The sequence below is a fragment of the Neodiprion virginianus genome, chromosome 4 (assembly GCF_021901495.1).
Source record: "Neodiprion virginianus isolate iyNeoVirg1 chromosome 4, iyNeoVirg1.1, whole genome shotgun sequence".
Classification (NCBI taxonomy): Eukaryota; Metazoa; Arthropoda; class Insecta; order Hymenoptera; family Diprionidae; genus Neodiprion; species Neodiprion virginianus.
In genome coordinates, this window is record NC_060880.1 from 6,900,719 (window position 1) to 6,925,244 (window position 24,526).

Sequence of the window (24,526 nt, forward strand, 5' to 3'; positions counted from 1 at the left end):
CTCCTAATTAGAAGAAAGAAAAAAGAGAAAAGCAAAAAAAAAAAAAAAAAGAAATCACGAAAAAAGTTACTACCGGTTACTCAAGCCTTTCGCTCGTTATAGTCTTAAGTTTACAGTTACTCGAATATACTGTTATTACGTAAGACATAGAGCTGAAGAGCGATGTTGTATTTCAACAGAGCCAACATTATCCGAGCAAACGAAACGTGATAATCGACCCGTCAACGTCACCTGTAATTAACCCGGTAAAACTTGTTGTTTCTACGTCCTCTGCGCGTGTACACACGAACATAAATATATACATGTATAATACGGCTTTTATAACTGCGATTGTGTACTTTTTTACTCGAGTACCGAAAACCTACCACGCACCCCTCAAGCCTTAATTAGAAGGGAAAGGAAAAAAGGGTGTGTAAAAAAAATATTTCTGGTTTCTTTTACCTTCTAATTAAAAAACAAAAAGTAAAACCCTTTGCAGGCGGATTTTTTTTTTTTTTTTCTTTTTCCTCTTTGAGCCCTCCGAACTTCCGAAAGCCTGCAGAGCTTTACTCTCGAGCCGTGCGGCACGTGTCGTTGCGAATATTTTTTTTTTTTTAGCTACGGGAAGAGAGCGCGATGATTGACAAGTCGTTTGGAAAATTTCGTCCAAACTTTTTGACGAGCGGATAGAAGAAAAAAAAAATATATATATATATATATATATATATATATAGTTCTAGTCGTAAGGAAGACGGAGAAAAGCTTAGCTTTTTTTTGGAAATAGGAACGATCGGATATGATCGCATTTCCATTGTCCTCGGTAGTTCGGTTCAATTTGTTGGAGTTTCGAAGAACGAAGACCGTGAAAAATTGTCGTACGAGAATTAATTTCGAAATGATAATCGAGAGGCAAGATGTAAAAAAAAAAAAAAACAATTTCAACAATCAAGTTAAGCGTCGTGCAATTAATTGAATCCAAATAATTAAAAGATAATTGTTACAAACTGAAAACAAAGGATCACGTAAGAAATTCAAAAGAAATTCACACAAGATTCTGAGAATTATGAATTTCTTTCCGTATTGTATTAGATTTTTAACAGATATGATGATATAAAATACGGTTGAAATTTCAAAAGAAATGATTGAAGTAACGGAAAAAAGAACCAAATCTGAATCTTGCGTAAAAGTCTTTCATTTCGGAAACGAAATGTTTTTTTTTCTTCTCGTTTCATAAAAGTGAATTTTGTGTCTTTTTGAAATGGGTTTAAAAAATCATAGGGTAAAGACGCGTGATTCGGAAAATTTTGAAAAAATTCTTGGTACCCTTTTCACGGTTCGTACTAATGTGGAAAAAAAAAATTCTTGACAAAATTAAAAAATAACACGGTCAACCGTTTACCGAATTAGCGTGGAAAGATATTTTCTATTCATTATTGTAGTATACTATTAATCAGCATAAAAGTTCGAAACAAACTTTTTTTTTTTTTTTTTACCCACAGGCAGTAAAAGTGCCACTTTAGTCCCGTATTTTTGTCCAAGCATAAACAAATTGTCAATCCGCAAGGTGTTTTTACCGGAAAGAAAACTTCTGACTCTCCGTGAGCCTGTTCGTCAGATTTCTAACAACAAGTTTTGTGGCAAGAAAGCTCAACGGATCTTCCCCGTTGACGATATTATTTCAACAAACCATTTCCAACTGTTTCAGCAGTAACTCGACGCCTGTGCAAACAAGTAATAAATTACTGTTCACCTGCAGCTGCGCCCTGCAAGCTGCACGTACGTCAGTTTCGGACACGGAAGGCGGTATCCGTTGTGGGCAAGATCGGTGGGCTTTACCACCGTACCTCTTTGCAGAGCTTGCAGCTTCGCGGAAAGTAATATCCTGACGGTGGAGCAGCCACTGTACGTATATATACCGACCGAGTCAATGTTGACGCGTCGTCGGCACAACCCTTTTCGTATACCGTCCACAATTTCAGCCCCGAGGCACCAGCCACTCAGACCAACACGTACCCATTAGTCTCTCCTTCTCCTTGTCCTTTTCCCCCTTTCTCTCTCTCTCTTTCTCTCTCTAGTTTTTCTATAATTCGTTTTTTTTTTTTTTTCTTTTTATTCGTTTTCTTTTTCCACCGTAGAAGATTGCCTTCTTACGCAACGTTTTAGTTTTTAATATCATTTATTTATTTATTTCTTTTTCGCTTTTATGTATATTTTTTTTCATACTTGACTGTTTGTTTATATTTTCTTTTCTGCTCGATTGTTTGCTTGTTTATTTATTTGTCTTGTTGTATTTTGTGAAAAGAATAAACTGCATACTTCTTTCTTTCTACTGTTTAGTTTTTCAAGCATTGTACGTCTTGCAATAATATTGTCTGTGGTTCTCAGGGAGGTTACTCGAGAACCTAATAAATTACTTGTTACTCTACTCTACTCTACTCTCTCTCTCTCTCTCTCTCTCTCTCTCACTTTTTCTCGGTCTATTTCGAGTGAGGCGAATGTGCGTCCAGCACCACCCTGTTGAAATAAACGTCACTAGCGGTTGGAAAGAAGACGGTGCGAGAAATATCCTCGACGATTCATGGAATAAAACTGGAGATGTATTGAAAAACGTGAATTACCGTAGAGGTGATTATTTAATACCTTCTTGGCAATTCCCGTTTCCGTTATATTTACGAGAAAACGACTCTTTGCAACGCTTGCCGACTGAAATTATATCGTATTTATTAATCAACGATCAAGTCAACAAATCGGAGACCCCTGAAAAAGACGTTCTCTTAAGATAATTATTGATTGCGTATGGACCAAACACAAACGAACGTGAACAGATCGATTGGAAATTGACTCGGTATCAAAAAATAGTTTATGCAACTGTTTTATCCCTCCATAAACCTGGTGGAAATAATTTTCACGCCTATCTACGACATTGATTCTACTATTAAGTAGAGAAATTCAGAAACTTTCGTAGCTTTGGCATAGAATTTTTTTTTTCAGACTCACGTGATTTTTCGCAGATTAACGTCATTTTCAATTGATTTTGTAAAAACGCACGATTCGGTTACAGAAATGTAACGAACCTTGAATTTTTACTCAAAATTAATTTCAATAACTCGGCAATAAATCATTTCCTCCGCGTCATTGCTAACGGAGAATTCATCGCTGTGTGCAATTTGAGTACGTGCAAGTATTTCGTCATAATTAGGGGAGCGGTTGATGCTGCCGCCTCTGCTAATTGTTCCGCAATAGCCGTGCTCGACATGGTGTGTAAGTGCATATACTCGGTATGTGTAGAATTCTGCAGCTGCTGCTGCTGCTGTTGTCGAGCTCGGCATGCCCGCAAATACATTGTGCAAAACGGAGGTTCAAACGAGATGCCCAATTATCGCGTGTCACTTGCCTGAACGATGATTCATGGATAATTATCTCAGTTAAAGCGATTTTTTTTTTTTTTTTTTTTTACCTATAACGCACGTTTTGTACTGAAAATTATGCGTTTTTTTTTTTTTTCAACGCTGACGAATAGCTACAGAGTCGTTTCAGTTTGTCAATGGATATCGTGCACTCGAAATATACATGCAGATTTGGGTGAGTCAAAAAATTTAAACTATCGAATCTGTGGTCTTAAGAGGAGCTGTTTACCGAGAAAAAAATTATCCCGTTTGGAAAAATTTTTAGCTCAATTTTAAAAGGTGTCGCTGGCCATTTGAAATTTCTCATTTAAACGATAAGCAAAAATTTTTTTTTTTTTTTTTTTTTCCGTTAAAAATTCTACAACTTTTGAACCGTTAGAGTTCAAAAAATTTTCAAGGCATATTCTTCTAGGGCATTAAATTCTCTAAAACAAGACCGCCGAGTTGATTTTCTAGACTCGAAAATTCGCGTACTTACGGGCCACGAAGTCGAAGAAAAGCAGAAATATGCAGTTTTAGGGCTCTAAGATTGAAAATATCCGTACTAAATGAAAAAACTTAAACTAAAATGAAACAAGGTGTGTGAAAGATGCTGTTTATAAACTAGATTCGTCAAAGGAGTAGAGTTTTAACTCATTTATTTATTGTTTATTGCACTTTTAAACATTAATATTCTTTTTAATTGTTGATAAGACTTTGTTTCTTACAATTAGGGTATTTCTGGCGATGTAATTGCACTACTTGCAAAATGAATTGTTTTGTTCTTAATTTTTCGTTAAAGTTCGATTATAATTTTGTATCAACGCTACAGTGTATATTTTTGCTTTTCTTCGACTTTCACGGCCCGTAAGTATACGAATTTCGAGTCTAAAAAATCGATACCTTTCCTTATATCACCAAAGATGATGAAAAGTAAAAATTTATTGAATTCCTTGCCGAGAATCGGGCGAGAGATGAGAAAAATTGTTCGTTGCTGAGGATGAAGAAGTTTAGCTCCACTCATTTTGATAATTGATCATTGCGATTCCACTCTGTTTATACAATAACCATGAATTATTCGAGTTATCTCAATGGTGTAATTTAACTCCAAGTGTACCCAAACACGACGATGGACTTGTAACAGATTGCAGACATTAAATTTTCATTCATTACGTAGCAAGTTTGTCAATTCGTCGGCAGTAGTATTAAACTAAAACCCGAAGCATGCAACCGTAACACGTGAAACATCGATTAAATTCAACAATAATTTTCACCTCAAAAGAATAAAAATCATCACCGTTTCCACGACCGTTCCATTCGAAAAAATTGAATGTAAACGAACGATGAACAAGTGCGCGAGTTTTTAAAGCAAAAATCCGTTGGTACCTGCACTCGGAGATGATTGTTTGCACCGCTAATTGTCAACACAGAATAAAGCTCGACTCCGACTGGTCTTGATGAATATCGGTGAGTGAAAAACGTTTGCAAAAACAAACAACTGTTCCAACAAAGAATTGGTTTTCGCAACTGTTACACGGTACCAACAAGGATTTCTTTCCGTCCAATGAACAGCGCGAAGCGAGTTTGTTTTATCGGCAATATCATCGACCCCTTCACCCTTACACAAACCAAAAGCTAGTTCCCGGTCTCTCCTACAGTATTATATAGTGACAACTCTTGACTCTCTGGGCGGCCTTTATCTCTCTCTCTCTCTCTCTCTCTCTCTCTCTCTCTCTCTCTCTTGGATATTCAGTGAAGTCTCGAACAATACCGGGCGGTTGGCTGGCGTTGAATTATTCAGGTACGAAAGTAGCGAAACCTGCAGCCCCGAGGTCCGGCATTGATTAAAAGGCGCTCTCTCCACTCGGAGCACTCGAAACCAAGCCCGTTGCACAGCCGGTTGCCGGCCAGCTTTTACATCCTCCTCGCCTCTTTTCGAGTGTTACCTGAGATACCTTTAATTAACCGACAGACGTTATTCCGGTTTTGGTTGGAGAACGGACTCCATCCCCGCCTCGCTTATTTTCCTTTTTACGAAAACTTGCGAGTCGAAACCCTCGTTATATTATCAGGCATGTTAACCGGAGAGCGGCTTCGCGGAATTATACTTGAAAAGGAATTTTCCCTTTTATACTTTTTAGGGGCTTCTCTGTAATCTTGCCCTTGTCAAAAAAAAAAAAAAAAAAAACAGTCACAAACGCTATTTTCTCCAATCAAAAGGCAGCTTCGAACGGTAATCGGCATTTTTATAGTGAATGGATGTAACTTACGGAATCGTGATTACGATACCTTTATGCGGATTAGGGTGGTCTTTAAAAAGATCATTTTTGAATTTCGACCAGCTCACCCCCATAAATCGGCTACAAATAATTCATAAATAATTTCCTGTTTTTTAACAGATTTTTATTTCAACTTAAAACCGTGCCCGCAAGAAGATAAATTTCCTCGTTTAACCCTTTCGTGGAGACATTAAATATACTGAAAGGATCTCGGAGAAATTTGGTCGGAGGAGGTTCGTTGGGCTGCTGATTACGAATTTGAACTCAAAATTTGAAGATTCAATACGGTGGATCCAACATTGCGGACCAAAATCCAAAAAGTCGTTTGATATCGCCATAATGGATCCATCGTTCCAAATTTTCTAATTTCAAATTCAGATTCGTAATCAGCAACCTCAAAAACTTCCGAGCGCCGAATTTTTATTGAAATCGATTGACCTTTTTTGATTTTGGTCGACCATATTGGATCCACCATCTTACGGGCCCGGGTTAAAGTTGAAATAAGATTTTGAAAAAATTAGAGAACTATTTTTAAATTATTTGGAACCGATTTGGTGAATGAGCCAGTTGAAATTCAAAAAAAGACCTTTTTAAGGACCACCCTAATGCAGGTACATCTAAATCCGATAAGGTTTTGTACTTTCTTATTTTTTTTCCATTCTAATAACGTACTTGAATAAGTTTCAATAGATACATCAAGTTTTATCAAAAAGTTGGTGCTGTTGATAAGATTCGATGACAAGTTTGTAAAGAGATGATCACACTGAGAGAAATTTTTAGTTCCGGTTACCGCTCAGTCCTTAACTGTTTTCGTTTTTTACCACAACCGAAAAATATACTTCTAGGTAGAAAATGAAAATTAGTGTTATAGCTGTTACCGGAAATTTTAGTATCCGTTGCTATTCTTTCTCCTTACGATCACTGTTACTATACTTTCTTGCAACTGTTGCGAAAATTTAACGCTTGTGCAACGATAAATTGACGTTAAAGCCTTATTCAACTAAAAAAGTAGAATAAACCGAACAAACTGATTTTGCGTTGCAATTAGCAAGAAAGGATCGACGATAGCGCAAAATGGTTAGGCGTACCTCGTTTTTCGTAATTCCAACAATATTCAGACAGTTTTTTTAACGATACCTGTTTTACTCAATTTTTCTAGTTACTGTAACAAATGAAATTTTTTTCAGTGCAAAACATAGCTAATTGTAAATATAGCGGTTATCTAGTTACTCGTTGATAGTGGAATGTTTTTCGATGAAGTTTGAGGATTCTAAATTTCAGGTACATTATTCTAAACCGATCATTTTATCGTAAATTTTTTTTTTTATTTTCTTTTAATCCGACTCTGTAACCTTCCACATCATAATACTATTGAAGTTAGACGTTTGTTCTCAGTTATTAGCTATTATCTTTTCTCAACCAAACGAAAAAAACATCGTTCTCGATCTAAAATAAAATTGAGTTTCATTGCTGTAATCAGAAAATCTAGTGTACATATATCAATGTTCGTTGTTCGATTCTGGTCACTCGTACTAGGTTGCGTGTAAACTTTCCGAAATGAAATTTTTTCATTGAAGATATAGTCAGTCGGACGTCCAGAGTCAAGTTAGCGCGGAATACCTTATACATAAATGCAGGTTTTCCGGTTGGCCAGAAACTCGAGCTCGCCTTGGCAGCGAAGAGATTGGTCTTTTGGATTCCCTTACATTCATGAGGCTAGAATATACGTCGTAGGTATCCACGAATAAGCGTGCATATTTCGCGACCCTTTTTATCTTTACAAGCACGCGGTACAGCTTCTAAAAATTTATGGCGAATTATTCGAACGTAGGATTTCCCGACAATGCACGCCTTTCAAAGGCTGCTGCAGTTCCGCACGCAACGTTGAATAATTACTGCAGAAAGGAGTTAACGAGGCGCGTCCAAATTTCAGATTTTACGACGCAAAGGAAACGCGAAACGGGTTACACGATTCGTAAATGCTAATGAAAAACCGCGATTTGTTGTGTCGAATGAATGACGACTCCGAGATTCATTCTGAAATCAACACGCGGAGAGATTCACAGATTTCAAATGATCGATAAAAACGTCGCGATCGAAAAAAAAAAAAAAAAAATTAGCAAGACAATTCGACTAACAATTCAAAAACAAAAACTTATGCGGCAGTGATTGAAAAAATTGAAACTTCAGTGAATATTGACGAATTTGGTTTAGAAATAATTTTCCAAACACAAAAGACAACCGATAATAATCAATTTAATTTTAACACCACAAGCACACTGCTCATAAAATTAACGTATTCATGTTTGTATCTGCATAGCTCATTCATAAAAAAAAGCTTTCTCATAAATTATATGAAAGGGTTATTATTTTCCAACAATTCACGAATTCACGCAACCGTTTATAACTTGTCCCACTACAATCTACCTTTTTTCGTACCAAGTAAACAACTAGATAAAAAACCGATGCTGCAAAATTTCTAGAAAACTCATTTTTCACGCTTATATTGGTGTTAAAAAGATCATAAATTATTGCAATCTCTGTATAAAGTTGTCAATATTGGGAGATCGAGTATAAATTTTATGCGAAAAGATTTTTCTCGTTACCAAGGAGTGTGCGAATAACATTCATTTCCAACAATTTCAGCATCAACTTTTAACGGCGCTTAATTAATTGGTTATCGAACTGAGAAAAGGTTAATTTGACAATTTTCTCTCGACCTAATCAGGTACATCCGAGTACGTATATCTATAAAGATATATTCGCTAAACGACGAGCTTCTGCCTGTCTATAAGTAACAATCCTCATTTTTCCCCTTTTCTATTTCCCGTATTCTGTTTATTAACTGTTTTGTTTGCCTCAGCCCATCGCGATGAAAAGTAACGCTGTAATCCCAATAGCTTGGCGCATACTTTGCGTGCGGAAGTACTAAAAAGTTCAACTTTATGAACTCGTAAAAGTTTCCTATATAGTCTCCGAGAGCACCGTTTCAGGCCCCCATCTCCTTTCGCTTCGCCGATGTTGCCATCCTCTCGCAAAAACAGGCATCAATTGGATCCAACTTTGTTAAATTGCTTTTGTGTGAACTACTACATATGCTACGTGAAAAACAAACTTTCGTAAAACGTGTCAAACTCTTGAAACTATATTATTTTTTTCAACAGAGATTTTCTCCTTCCACTTTCTCAACGTATGTATCAGGAAAGAAATGAAATCACGAATAACGACGAAAACGAGACAATTCTGCTCAACGAGTTGCGCTCCTTTATACACCGAGGGAAAGAATTTTTTGATTCAATTTTTTCAACCAAATGCTGTAATCAAATGCGGCGGACACGATTCAATACAGAACTGCATCAAACCTTTGAATGATCGTGTTAACTATCAATTTATTCAAAATAACACGACGTGAGTTTCTCGCGATGATATGAATTTTGTATCCAAAAAATGTGTGATTAAAATTTCTAAAAATTTCGTTTTGTTTTGTTGCAAAAGTACGAATTCTTCTATACCAAAACAAATTGAGCTTGTTTCAATTCATGTTTTGTTGAGTCAAGAGTTCAATAATTGAAATAGACAATGAATTCTGTCGTTACAAAAATCTTTTGCATTGACTGAACCTTGGATTTATTCTGTATATAATTCTGTTGGCTCCAAATTTGACGGGTATTAGACTTGTTTCAAAGCATGCAGTGTTTTTTTTTTTTACGTCATAAACGAATTACGCCAAACAAGCTCCGGTTGGATCGACAAAGCATTCGATCTATGTAAATTTTTTGTTGGCGAGATTCACGCGCTTATTTTATTTCAAGTGCCTAATTGTTTCTGTCAACGAACGTGCGACTCGGAGGAACAATGCCAAAACTTGAAACAATTTCGGAAACACATGAAAAAGTTCACTCAAATCGATACTTGACTTGATCGCGACAAAAAAGGCTTTTATAGAATCAAGGAATTCCCTTTACTAAATCATATTTACAAACTAAGTAAGTCGTAATTGTTGAATTCAAGTAATCGTATTTGGAATGGACTCCAACAAAATCAATTTTGTTGGTTAAATAATTTCTTTCCCTCTATGCATCGTTTCGCCGAAAGCAATAATTTTTTACTCACAAAACAACCGAATAAAGTAAATAATTTCAAATCAACGCGACTTCTTCCTCCCCCGTGAAACGATAAAGAATTTAAAAAAGATCCGCCGTCGTATATTCTGTCAAGTTTACCCGTTGCCTCCAAATTTCATAGATGTGAGATAACAAGACGCGAGGCACTAAAGAGCCCGAAACCTACAGTCAGTCGGTTAATTCGCGGCGTAGCCGAGCCGGTGGAAAAGTGGATGAAAAATAGAAAGAAAAAAGAGAGAGAGAGAGAGAGAGAGAGAGAAACGAAAACGGAAGTTACGTGAATAGTGAGAGTTCTCTCCGCATAGCAGCAAGTAAACGGACTTAATCGCCGATGAACAACGCGCAGCCCCCCCCCCCCCCCTTTCTTTCTCCACCCCCGAGTTGCTGACCCTTTTAATACGAGGTGAAGTTACTCAACCGGTCCATAAAATGCATTAAAACGCCTGGCTCGGATAAAGTAATTGCCAGCCGCCAAGCCAGTCTTCCTTCGCCTCTGCTTCTTTGCTCCGCTTTCAGCCTTTCTCTCTCTCTCTCTCTCTCTCTCTCTTTCCTTCCGCCGTTTCACCCGGCTGTCCCGCTGGACTTCCGCTGCTTCTTTCCCCCTGTATGTTAATCCACTTCCTGTACGAGGGTTGTTTGAATCCACCGCCTTTCCTTACCCATAAATTATTATAGACGCTGGGATGTAACCTGGGAGTGCATTGAGTTGAGGGAGCTGCTTCTCCAAACGTCGGTATTTTCTTTTTTTTTTTCATCTTTAACACGAGTTAATCGTACAAATTGAGTGTTTAAAAAAATATTGTACTCGTAAGCTGTCAAGATTCTATTTAAAAAAAAAAATACTCTATTCGTCGACAAAAGTTTCGGTATTATTGTTTCATTTCAAACCACTTAAATATTATTGAAAATCTGTCGTATTCTTTCGATTTCATTCTAAGATCGCTCGTTTTGCTCATAATACTATTTTATTCGAATTTAATAAAACAATTTTTTGTTTTTATTTAACATATTGGAATCGTTATATGTATACTTGATTTCACCAAAAAAATGTAAAGTAATTTCAGCAACTGTTCACATTCGTTTCTCAAAATTTTGTGAAAAATGTCCGTCAAGGTGATATTTGAATTTGTCAATAAAATTAATGATACCTGAAACCAGCTATTTATGATTATTCATTCTCACTGCGCCAGCTCGAAAGAGTTTTTTTTTTTTAATCTGAAATCTTAATTCGAGCGCAAATTTTATTTACCTTCAATTTCGCAGCATCGTATTAAATTAACGTGCTTTGCCTATTCGCGTCAGTAACGTCATTGCACGTGTAATTGATTTAAATCCCCGTAATTCTAATCAGCGTGTAACATAAAGTGACTTCAATGCCGGGTAAATTTCCACCCGGTAGGTATAAAGTATATCTGCAACCTGCAGCGAGCTTTTTTGCTTTCGGTATACATTCAGCCGGTCTGCTTCGGGCTTGTTTAGGACGTTACAAAACGTGCGCACATACTACAAATACAACATCAAAGCGACGAAGGTCAAATAAATACTCACCAAAAAGAGGCAGGGCAAATAAGTTGCGTCAGGCGCGACGCTTTTCCCAGGCCGGAAACTCAGCACCACGATGTCAATACACTCTCAATTTTCGTAAAAGCATTTTCCACGAATGTTTTATTACGCCAACGTCACCCGGTTATCGACACGTAGGTACGGAAAGGTGGATTATTTACTTATTCACTGTGTTTTTACATCAATTATCGGAATTGAGGCATTCTAATTATTTTAAAAATAAGAAAAAACTGAACGTCAACGACGTTTTCCGCTCTAATGGGGGAAGGGGGGCTTCTCAAACTACGAACATTTCATTGAATGAAAAATGTATTTCGAAAACACATTTATTCCCGACTCAACGATAAAGTTAATTTTTTTTACCTCAAAAGCGGAACGAAAGTGTCGCGTTTTTTTTCTAAAACTCATTTGCGGGAAATATGAGCCCAATTCGAAAGTTCTAATTTTCAGACGAATATATTGCTACCAGAGTTGAGTCGGAAATAAAGTTTTCTACGTAACTCGGGAATAAAAGTCGATTATTCCCTTGTTACATAATGTACTATGAAACATATATAAAAATGCCGACTTCACGTATCTGGATGTAAGTTGAAATACTTTTACGTTCTACATTTTTAATTTTTTTTCTCTGTATAATCACACAATTCTGGTTGTAAAATATATATTTTGTTTTTTCACGTTCAATTTTTTTTTATTTCGATCCGATGATCCCGAGATAAAATTTCTACATCGTAATTACAATCACAATTTGTATTATAATACAAATGATTTTGTAACGTGATAAAAACCTGTATTCATCGGGAAAAAACTAGGGGGCAACTGAAGCCAACGAAAAGTTGAAAAGTGATATCCGTGAAGGTTGCCGGCAATAACTAGACATTTTATTAAGCACATTTCAGGGGAAAACACGACAAAATCACTAACAAGGGCCGTGGCCAACAACACTAATAAATTATTCAACTTAATATCAAGTCGACCGCACTTTATTCTTTCTAGTTTCTCGCGGATCGCGTATAATTACGACCGATCACTTTCGCGTCCGTTTACGCACTGCTTCATTCTGGTGTGTCTGACCTCTCGACGGTCCGTTCGATCTCTTGTTTATTATTTCAACTCGTACGATCTAATCCTGAGAAGGTGTTGTTCGTTCTCACACTGTCGCACACCTACACTTTGTGTACATTCTTATTCTAGGCTGCGCAATTCCATCGGCTCGTCAAACCAAAACAAGTACATATTCAGTTATACCGGGTGTCCCATTTTAATCTTACATCTAAATTATCTCAAAAAATATTGCTCTGATCAAATTTTGTTTGAAACAAAAGTTTTAGAGTTCAAAGGGGGACGTTCAAAAAAAATTTTGTTGAAGGTCCCAAATTTACAATAGCGACGCTACGATGGCTGACATGGTTTTTTTTAAGGGAAACCTAACTTTTTTTTATGACAAAACAATGCATTGCATTGAAACTAACAACTTTTGTAAGAAACATTTTTCGATTCAGATTGTGGTTTTCATGTTGGAACTCCATTTTTGACTATTTAGCGCTGTCCGGAAGGTACCATACAAAACCCAAACAAACCTGCCCACAATCGTGCAACCTCAGACACGCACTCACAGATGCATGCACACTTTTGTTTATGTTTGTTTGGGTTTGTTTGGGTTTGTTTGGGTTTTGTATGGTACCTTCCGGACAGCGCTAAATAGTCAAAAATGGAGTTCCAACATGAAAACCACAATCTGAATCGAAAAATGTTTCTCACAAAAGTTCTTAGTTTCAATGCAATGCATTGTTTTGTCATAAAAAAAAGTTAGGTTTCCCTTAAAAAAAACCATATCAGCCATTGTAGCGTCGCTATTGTAAATTTGGGACCTTCAACAAAATTTTTTTTGAACGTCCCCCTTTGAACTCTAAAACTTTTGTTTTAAACAAAATTTGATCAGAGCAATATTTTTCGAGTTAATTTAGATGTAAGATTAAAATGGGACACCCGGTAATTGATCCTACTTGTACACCACGTGGTGTTCGTTTTCTTGAATTTACACCTGTCCTCGTCTCTCTCTCTCTCTCTCTCTCTCTCTCTCTCTCTCTCTCTCTCTCTCTCTCTCTCTCTCTCTCTCTCTCTCTCTCTCTCTCTCTCTCTCTCTCTCTCTCTCTCTCTCTCTCTCTCTCTCTCTCTCTCTCTCTCTCTCTCTCTCTCTCTCTCACACACACACTCTCTTTCTCTCTCTTTAGAGCAAAACATGGCAAATTTTCATTTTTATAAATTTCGTCTATATTTCGAAGATTTTTTTACATTGATAATAATTATATATAGTACTTTTCTCACAAAATAATATTTAGACGAATACATAGGTTAAATAATCAGTAAATCAGTAAGAAGTTCTGCATTAAACCCCGTGAGATATCTTCGAAAAGAAAATAACATTAATTTGCAATTTCAGCGAACGTGTCGCCTTTAATAACATCGATCGATCTGCGCTACTGGTAACCAAAAGATATGTGATTATTAGTGAAACCGTTGAAACATTTAAAATGGCAAAACTTCATCGAAATATATGAAATTAAAGTGAGAGAGTGTTTAACGATGCAAGTAAAAGAGAGATAATTTACATAGACAGATTAAACCAAGAAAGACAATTTATTTATCCAATTTTTAACTAAAAAAAAGACGATTTACATTTATAATTTTACCTTATACTCTCTTTGACCGATAATTTATGAATTATATGAGTGAATGATTGAATGGACGAACGAATAATATAATATATTTTTCTGTTATTGCTATAAATTTGTATAGGAAAAAATAAATGGAATCTTTACAATTTTCACATTCTATAACATGACTTTATTTTTCTAATTTATTTTTCAAGATTTCGATCCACACGTACAACGTAATACGATAAATAATTTTTTCACCGTCGAAATCGATGTCTGTAAATTGTAGTAAATGTAAAAACGAAAAATTAGACGCTCGGTGAGGCGCGAAGAGACGATAAGTAGTACGAGCTGTTATTGGTCAGACGCAAGCAACGCGAGGCGTCCGTCATTTTCGCTCAGTCGGTAAATCGCCAGGCGATGTGATCGATCTTATCGCGTGTCGCGAAACGAAAGTAACGCAGCTTATTTCCCGATTAACCACATTTTCAAACAGAGCAATTTTATTCTGTAGTTTCAGCGTCAATTCACAGGTTATAATTTCCAGTAGATATTTATGCGGAGAAACGTATGTATAATGCTCTTGACTTCACTTGTAGGAGTTGGTTTAAAATTTTAGGATCATGAACAAAATAAAATCTCTGACCGGAAATAAAACTGCAGGGTATTTATTTATCAATAATTTCGATATTCGAATACCAATCACTTTAATTATTGCATACACTTGCTCGATTATTGTTACGTTTTTATAATCCGGTGCATTAAATCATACACGTGATTTATTCATAACTGTTATGTCTAGTCCGTTACTAGAGTTCGATAAATTTGTACATTCGGAACGATTTGGAAGATTGACAAATTTTGTGAATCAATTTTATTCACTAATGAATTTCATCTTTAATATGTTTATCGTTGCAAATTTTACGAGAAAAGTAACATGAATTTTTCATCACTTTCACGAGAATCCTGAAAATTACATTAAAATCCTTCGAAAGATTATTAAAAAAAAAAAAAAAATACAAACCGTATTTCGGGGCGCAAAAATCGTGAATATTCATCACCGGATTACTGTAAAAATTTCACATTCTGTAGGTAATTTTTCAAATTAAAGAACAATTTCCAATTACTCCACCAACAGCAATAAAAATTTGCATAAGGTTTGCATTGGCAAGAAAAAAAACAACAGCAACAAAAATTAAAAACATCGTTTCTTCACTCCGTTTAATTTTTTTTTTTTTTTTTATCGAGAATCGTGTTCTCCAGTTACATTGAAACCTGAAAATATTCCGCGGCGCGTCGTTTAGAAAATATTCGATAAAAGACAAGGCTCGACGTATCCGCCGTTGAAAAATCGTCGGATTAAACCTGTCCAAAAGTCGTTCTTCAAAACGACCCCTTCATTTCAAACGTGTCAGGGTGTAAATTCGTCGCGGGTTATTTAATGGTTCAAATTTAAATTATCCCGCGTAAAATAATAACGCAAGGAAGTCTCGCGAGCTTACGCGAGTGTGTGTTTTGTGTATTCGGGGGTGTGAGAATGCCCGTGGGACTCTGAGGGATGAGCGGCAGCGCGAGGGGGGGGGGGGGGAAGGGGTGAAGGGAAAAGGATGGCAAGGGAGGAGGAAAACAATCGAGCGAGGAATGCAGATGAGCGCAACCGTTAGGAATAGCTGTTAATGCGAGTGCTTCTGGCAGAATGAGACGGAACGAAAAGAGGTTTTAGCGCAAGGACGAGGGCGGAGAGGCGTGGGGGGCGGGGGGGGGGGGGGAGGAGGAAGAGGGTGGAAGGATAAAGATGAGGCGGAAGACGGGGTTAACGCGAGACGAGGGGTCGGGGGGGGGGGGGGGGGAGGAAGGGAGGGAGGGGAGGATTTATTCTCGGGGCGGAATATATGCATGAAAGAGTCGTATGGGCTACGCGAGCCGCGTGAAATAAGAATACCAATTAGGGGCACAAATAGAATCACCATCTTCCTTCCTTCCTCCTCCTCCTCCTCCTCCTCCTCAGTCGCGGTGAGAAAAAGAGCCGCTTCGTTCCGATGGGAAAATCCAGCGCCGTTGCTCCCTTTACTTCGCCGACTCTTAAACGAACGAATTATGTATGGATGTGGGTATTATAAAAAGGAGAAAAATTTATGTACGTATATTTTGCATTACGTATTCGTTATTCTCCCACCGAGCTGTTGAGACAAAAAAAAAAAATGAAAAAAAAAAATGAAACAAAAAAAGAAAACCTCACCTTACCAACGAGAAAAATTCATTTGTACATTGCAGAATTTTAATACGAGAGACAATTTTATCGTGGGGCGGTGTTGGTTGTTGGATTATTTATTGAAATTGAACCGATCGAATTGAGATGAGAGTCTGAACAATGGGTAAAAATCAGATGTTTTTGACTTTTAAGAATCATGATTATAGATATTTGAAATAGTATTTATTTATTTATTTTTAAACCAGTCCTATCACTATTGGAAATGATTTTTCGCATTTTCTGTTGATATATTCGTCGAAAGTTTCTCTCTTCATAGCGATTCAGTTACTTATTCAATGCGAGGATATTCTTAGAAGAATTAGGTCAAATGAAATTTGAATAATCCGAAGAGTACGTTTACTGAAAGTAGAAGATAATGGAATAAGTGGATATAATAATTGGGAGAAAATTTCTGAGCTCCAGACTGTGAAACTTATCAATTATTATTGCAACAAAATTGCAGATTTGATTCGGGGCAGAAATAATGGAATAATTTTGGAAACTCTGTGATATTATTGTGTGAACGTGAAAACACTTGCGGAAAATATTCATTCGAAATAAGCCAGAAAAGGAGGAGAAAATATTCCCTTAAAGCAGGATTACATTTCGTGTATAAAAGTGCGTGATTTAAATCAAGACTGTCAAAGTTTTGATCGCAATTACAGACCGATTTTAGTTGAAAGGATCAAAGGTATATTACGCGGCAACACGCGGCCGACGTCATTTCAAGCTGGAAAAGAGGAGGAAAGTAAGAAAAAAGGTGTAGAAGAGATCTCAATCTTTTGGAAAGACACTTGACACGCGCTCGGGCGGACTTTCGTCTCTGAGAAGAAAAGGGAAAAGTTTATATGAAAGTTGAGGGAAAAATAAAGCGATAAGAAATAAGGAAATGTGTGACACGAACGTCAGGTGCACGTAAAGTTTGATGAGTTAGCGCGTATTATATATGTATAATAATATACGGAATACGTATACATATATATATAAGCAGGCAAAGCGAGTTGATAACGAAGTATTCTCGAGTTATTATTTGCCTTATTCACGAAATTGTTGGACCAATCTCCGGAAAGTTATACGTACCGGTAAACTTCGGTCTAAACGTATATGGTATATATATATACATATATGTATATATATGTGCGAGGATAACTTGAGGATTTTATCCCTCCAAGGGGGAAGGAAATATATGACTGTGCGTAGCTGATTGTTAAATAAACGCGTGTGTGTGTGAATAAAATTTGCAAACCATTTAGCGTACGTGCAGGAATTGTGTTCACTGCATTGGCATAAAATAGCATAGATAATTCATATGGTGAGGTATGACGAGAGAATAGGGGGAAATATTATCACGCTATTTCTGTTGCAAAATTCATCCTTTGTTCTCGATGTTTCCTCCAAAGTTATGTTTGGTTTTATGTTTCCCGATGTCCGTTGTCGCCGGTTTTCATTCTTCAAAGTCTGGGAGATGAAAATTTGAGAATAATGTACGCTGAGAAAAATTTCATTTGCTACAGTAACTAGAAAAATTCAGTAAAACAGGTATCGTTGAAAAAACTGTTCGAATATTTTTGGGATTAGAGAAAATGAGGTACTCGTAACCATTTTGCGCCATTGTCGATTCTTTTTTGGTAATTTCAACGCAAAATCAGTTTGTGAGGTTTACTCTACTTTTTTAGTCAAACAAGGCTTTAACGTCAATTTATCGTTGCGCGAGCGTTAAATTTTCGCAACAGTTGCAAGAAAATATAGCAACAATGATCGTAATGAGAAAGAATAGTAACGGATACTAGAAAACTAATTTTCACTCTCTACCTAGAACTATATTTTTCGATCATGGTAAAAAATGAAAATAGTTGAGGACTGAGCGGTAACCGGTACTAAAAATTTCTCTCAGTGTAGCGAGAAGGAAAGAAGGAGAGAGACAAGACGTCGTTCCTTTTCTCTTGTCTTGGAGAATACGCCACGCGGTTACTTCTCCGGTTTAAACTCGTAACTCATACAACTCGCGGACAGAATTCTCGTAACCGATGGGATCGTTACGGGTCTTATGCGAATTCGCTCAGCCGGCATTCTCGGGGCGAATATCTCGGGGTGACAATAGATCGTCATTTTAGTCAAATAAATGTCCGACTTGGGGCGTAAAACCTGTAACGATCCCTTCGCCCGGCACCTTGTGCACCGAATTTATGTCCTCGCCTATTGGTTCCCAGCTATGTTAACGCCTCTGTTTATCTCCGAACTACTGGAGGAAATCGTCCGTTGGGGGTGATCATATTTTTTCTCGGAATTCCGCGCTATCGCGTTTAAGCCAATTTTGTACAACGCGCTTGGTCGAAGAGGGTTTTCTAATTTTATTCCTAGCTTTGATAATAAATGTTGTTCGTCTCCACGTGGTAGAAAAAATTTTTACTAGAGATAAAAGGACCGAAAATATAATGACAAAAATCTTTCAATTATTTTGGATCAGCGATTTGAGACGCAGAAATTTCCTCACGGACCAGACGGCACTTCCTTGAAAGTCTTCAAGTCCACATTTTGCTGCATGAAATTACCGATCCACAAGTTTTTGCAATATTTATGCGCCATTACGGATTTGGTGTACATCGAATTCCAGATGCATTAAACAGATTCGTGTTCACGGCGTCTAATCTTTCGACAAGTCCAACGACACTTTGACTTTCATTCGAAGCTTTCACAAGCCTGAGCTGTCAGAATGCAAGCTCAGGGCGAAAGGGGATCCGTGTAGGTACTTTTGACGCTTCTTTGTAAAGACAACCTCTTTTAGACGGCGACGTGTTCCGACAATACGGGTGAATTTTCGTAATATATTTATAACGCGGTATGGAAAGTATAATGGTTGTACGACAGGTTGTCGATAGAATCCGTCGACGTTTTGACACATTGCCGCGGCATCATTGCCTATTATATATTATATATTACCCAAGAGTTACCGTCCCGCGCGCATACGCATTATACAGGCGATGGATATACTTATCGATAATAATACGAAGCCCAAGCGAGAGGGGTGAGGGTGACTTTGCAAACATCCATACCCTGCGCCCTCGTCCATTCGGATCGACGTTTCGGATACACTTACCACCATGGTGGTATAATATACATGATACATAGCTACTGTAACGTCGCCGATGGTTCATCTGTTTTCGATCAACGGCATAATGCATATCACTCTCGCTAATTGCGATTACACTTTAGATACCTTATCTCCCCCTGCAGTTTCTCCGTGGAAAAAATTCGATTAGACGAAACAACGCAACTCGTTACAACGTCGATCGTCGAATGCTGACGACTCGTAAAAGCACACGTATCCATTTCTGTGGGTTTGGAAACAGTACCGATAATTGAAATTCAATTGGCTCCACGTCGATTGGACATCATCGTCGTACAACGTACATATTGGGTCCTAAATCGCACCTGGGTTTCTTGTTCAACACCGCTGAAGATCGAGGATCGCGCTACCGAGGTACGGTTATTCTGACATAATATTTGACGGACCATGAACAAGTATGAAGACTTTTCCACGTTTATCTGCCTCCCTGATCACCCTCTCTTTCTTCTTTTCAACATTGATCCAGCTATCCGTACGCATGGATTCGCGTATACGGGGTTTTCTCAGACACTTAAATCAGACCCAAAGCCCCCGAGCATATTGTGGGAGGTATGAAGTGTTAATTATTGAACCTGATCAACCCTGCCGCGGGAGAATCAATTCCCAATATCCCTAACACCGATACGCACAAGTGTAATTTGCACTTCAGCTCGAGGCAAAGGTTCATTGAAAACGATCAGGGACACGTAGATACGCCCGCTTACACGTGCAAGGTGAGTTTAGGTTGGGCCGAGGGTGAGAGTGCTCACTTTCAATTAGGGGGAGGAACCATCCGACTTGCTAAATTACTGCCTCGTTATGCGATATTTACAACAGTACGATCGTATATCATATACGTCTTGATTACGGGTAGTTGTACATTCGAAGATGAAGTATCGGGTGGAGAACTTTTGACATTTCCGATGAAACTATTGGAGTACCGGTTCTGGTCGAGAGATTGGACTGGAACTTATTCGCCAACACTCAAAATTTCACCGCTTCGAGTAGTTTTAGAATTTACTTGGAGTACTGACAAAGTTCCCGCAACTCCATCTTGCCGATGTCTCGGGCAAAGACGAGAAGAATATCGCAGAATTTTTCGAAGCTTCTACGAGAATACGGTAAAAATCATTGCTCAGCGACGAAACTTGAGTGTTGATTAAAAGTTCTCTTCGTCAACTTTTCACCAACTGTATTCAACGCTTCTTTCAGAACATGAAGTGCTCTTGAAGATTGTCAGAATGATTGCTCAACGACGAAACTTAAATGTAATATGTGAGCTCTTCCCATCAACTTTTCTCAAACTTTATTCGAAGCTCCTTTGCGTATATGAAGTGCTTTCGAATACAGTAAAAATCATCATTAAGCGACGAAACTTGACTGCTGATTAAAAGTTCCTTTGACCAACTTTTCTCCAATTGTATATTCTACGTGTCTGCGAGAACATGAAGTGTTCTCGAAGATTGTCAGAATGATCATTCACCGACGAAACCTCCATGCGGTTTAGAAGTTTCTATCGTTGACTTTTCTCGAACCGAATCATCCAAGAATATCATCCAGAAACTCTGATGACCAAGCCGTTCACCTACCACCAAGTACAGACGTAGAACGAGGATCGGGTGCTCGGCATGTGGTTCCCAGTGTCGGGAAGCGTTCCGAAGTATTGCGTATAAACCGCGAGGGTCGGACACCGGCGCCAGGGAGTTTCATATTGTAGTTAACGGGGAAATTCGTGCACATGTACGTACGTACACCTTGTACGTGCACGCATTATACCTACGGGAAATTCATACGGTGGGCGAAAGTTTGAAGTTACGAGAAGGCACGACCCGCACGAGGCTCGGCAGGAGAACTATAACGTCGTGGCGCCGAGGCCACATCCACGTTTAGCTTGGGCACACAATGTGTCATAACCTAGCCAAAGCGGGGGCGTTTATTTGCCAAGTTACACGCGATATTAAGCTACGGCGCTACGGGTTCCCCTATTCTGACCCCCCCCCCCTCCCCCCTGCCCCCGGCTCACGCCCACCAGAACTTCCATCTTATTTGCAATTAGGAAACATCTCCCGTGCCGTTTTCATTAACACGATACCTACCTGCTTCTGCTCCTGATGATAATACCAATGCCGATGTCGCTGGTGTGCCAACTATCGCAACCAGCGGCGTATGTCGCTACTTCCTCTCCATCAATTCAGACTTCCTTGAATACCAATCGATTTAAACTTGTGAAACGAAGCTTGGAGAAAGAAGAAAACGTTCGAAAAACCTTTCAGTAGGTCATGGATATTAATCTGACTGGAGAAATGAAGGAAATACGACAGATATAATTTCAATTATTGGAGGAAAGGTTTATTAACTAATACATCCATTATTTAACTCTTTTGTTTTTGATCCTATTCTAATTTTTTTCTCAACTCTCTTTGCTCGCTGAACAGATTTGAAAAAATTATGTAAAGAAAATTTGAGAAATATTCGATTATACAACGTTATTGTTGAAGAGCATCCGATGAACTCGACTTATACAAATCTAATCTAATAGAAGACTATTTCTAAAAAATCAAATTCAGACAACCTCTGAAGTTGTTACCCATCGTGAACAAAATGAGTCTAAAAATACTGGGATAGGCTAAAAACAACACCAGAGCTTAATCATTTTGGATGTCATAATTGCGAGACTTTTTTCGCCGATTATTTACATCTCAGCTTGTCATACTCAAATTAACTCGTGTTCATATCTATCACCCAGTAAAGATGTCGATTCATTAATTTTGACCATCATTGGCACCGAAAAGACTGCTCAAGATTTTTTGAACTGTTTTTTCTCATTTCGCAACTTTTGATTCCGATTCGTTCCTTAACGCATTCTCGGAAAACACAGGAGCTTCAAAAACTGCAGGGTGAAAATATCAATGCGAATTACTCTATCACAGTTCCTGATACTACATCGTTGTAACTTTCAAACGCGTAGTACAAGTGTAAAGATAAACTGCAGCAAACGGTTTTGATTGCAGTGAACGCTTGACGCTTTCATCACAGCGTTAAACGAACCGTTTTAATTGTCAAAGTTGAAACGAGGTATGTCGTTGAGTGTCACAATCACTCCGGGAAAACTACTCGATGGCACTAGATTTACCGAGTTACCTCAATCCGAGGTTCAGTAATGATCACTCGGTCTTTCGAAGGCGAAAACGAGCAATTTCGGATAAGCCATCAACCAGTTTTCCGACACGCCGATTTTTCTGCTCGATTTACTGCAGAAATGCTCAGAGTCGCTAAAACCGACGGACCGATTCACCACCGAGAAAAGTTGTACTTACAAAAATTGTGATCCAGCAACCTTAAACAGTTTTTCTTTTTCTGATAACTTGTTTGAAGTTATACTTAGTACAAAATTCATGATACGCGCATTGATTTTACATGTAGTTAAATAAAAATTTGGAAAGACAGACTGTTGATTGAACGCTTATATGATACTCGATTCCTTGATCCTGATTCCATTTTTTCAATCGCGAAAAAAGGAGCCCTTATGTGGGCATGATTGCCTTTCATGTTGGATATGAAAGTAGAAACGGATATAGAGCTTAAGTCAGATCATGGCGAGGACAAAAATTGATCCGAAGGACCCCACGGAATCTTTATGGAAATTGGCTTCCGGTAGAATTTCCTGGATTTTCAGTATGTTATAGTACACAAATCCCAAATATCAGTAGTTTCCGTGATTTTTTGACATCTATGGATTTCGTGATTTTCACGAACTATAAAGCTCTAAAGGGACTTGAAATCGAACGAATCACTCAAAAAACTACACGGTCGATTATCAAAGACAGGCAGGAAGCTGTGATTGATTCCATCAATGCATCGATCCCATCCATGGACTCGCTGGTTTACTAACGACACACTCCGACTCTTGCAATAATCGACTTGTCCCATTTTTGTTACGCGTGTGCGGAGTCTCTGCGAATCAGCCGTGCGATTTTTGTGTGACACATTTAATTTCAAGTCCCTCCTGAAGTTTTGTAATTGTTAAAAATTGCGTAATCCCATGTATGTGAAAAAATATCGGAAACTACCGATTTTTGGGACTTGTGTCCGTGAGAATTTTTCAACGGGAGGATGTGTACCGCATCATACACTAAATCCAGCAAATTCTACCGTAAGGCTATTTCCATAAGGATTCTGCGAGTCCTTTTCGCACGTATTTCGTCAATTAGCATAGTCGCCAGGTGACATTCAAACCATGTTGGGGACTGGGAAGCCTCAACAAACAAGCCACCGCTAGGCACTCAACCACCGTGTAACCGCACGCCAGCTCGTCATTACGCATGCTTGAAACCAGGAAACCTGCGAGATCTAGGATATATTGCAATTACTATTTCGATGCTTCGCGTGGTCGACATCAGAAGCCCCTAAAGCCAAGTGGGAACCAGAACGGCAATCTGTTCGTAATTTGCACCATGCTCGATGTCGACCGTTGGTTCTCGTTTACTTTCCTTTCACAGCATATATTAATAACGTGTAAAGAAACGTGAATAGCCTTACATTAGAACGATCTTTGGATGTAAAAGAGTTTGTTTTACGAGGTTTAAATCATTTGACCAATAGTTTTGTTCGAACGATAGAAACAGAGAGACAATGTGGTCTAACGCACTTCAAATCCAGGCATCGATTCCCAAGCTCATCCGTATTGAATTAGACACTCGGCGAAAGCTTGCATTGTAAGATTTTGTGCCGATGCTTTTGTTTGGTTTACAGTTTTCAGGAGACACTTTGCAAGGAGTACATGACAAGTTGTGTTTTGAATATCAACTTTCTTCGAATCAGAACCCTTGTACCTACATTCATCTTTTCATCACTACCTACATCGATACAGTTAACATACACCAACAATATTGTACGATAAAAGTAAACGGTCAATTCCGAAAAATTATTCCTCAACTAAAAATCAAGCACAGATCTTGATTGGGTGATGAATCATGTGCAACCAACTCTAAAAAGCTTGGAAGCCTTCGGTGACTACGATGAAACGTGACCGAGGTGAATTTTCCCGCGGTACGATGTACGATTGTCGAAAACTTCTAGCACTAGAAATTCATGGTTAGCGAACCTATTATTTCTGCATTAATTATTCAAAGCGTAGAGCGATCTCTACACGCCTGGATAACCAAAGTCCCATGAGGTGTC

The 24,526-nt window shown here is 38.1% G+C and overlaps 1 protein-coding gene across 2 annotated transcripts in view; it reads right to left on the bottom strand.

The window, feature by feature from the left end:
• The window catches only part of LOC124301738 (disintegrin and metalloproteinase domain-containing protein 10-like), a 359,750-nt gene that overhangs the window by 173,863 nt on the left and 161,361 nt on the right, over positions 1 to 24,526 (bottom strand). The window contains exons 1-2 of one of the 2 annotated variants that reach the window (XM_046757114.1): positions 12,314 to 12,350; positions 11,317 to 11,535 (exon numbers count right to left, since the gene is read on the bottom strand). The exons of the other annotated variant lie outside the window; for it this stretch is intronic. The gene's annotated coding sequence lies outside the window, so the exon portion shown is untranslated. Of the gene's footprint in view, positions 1 to 11,316; positions 11,536 to 12,313; positions 12,351 to 24,526 lie in introns of those variants that run through there. 2 annotated transcript variants of the gene reach the window in all.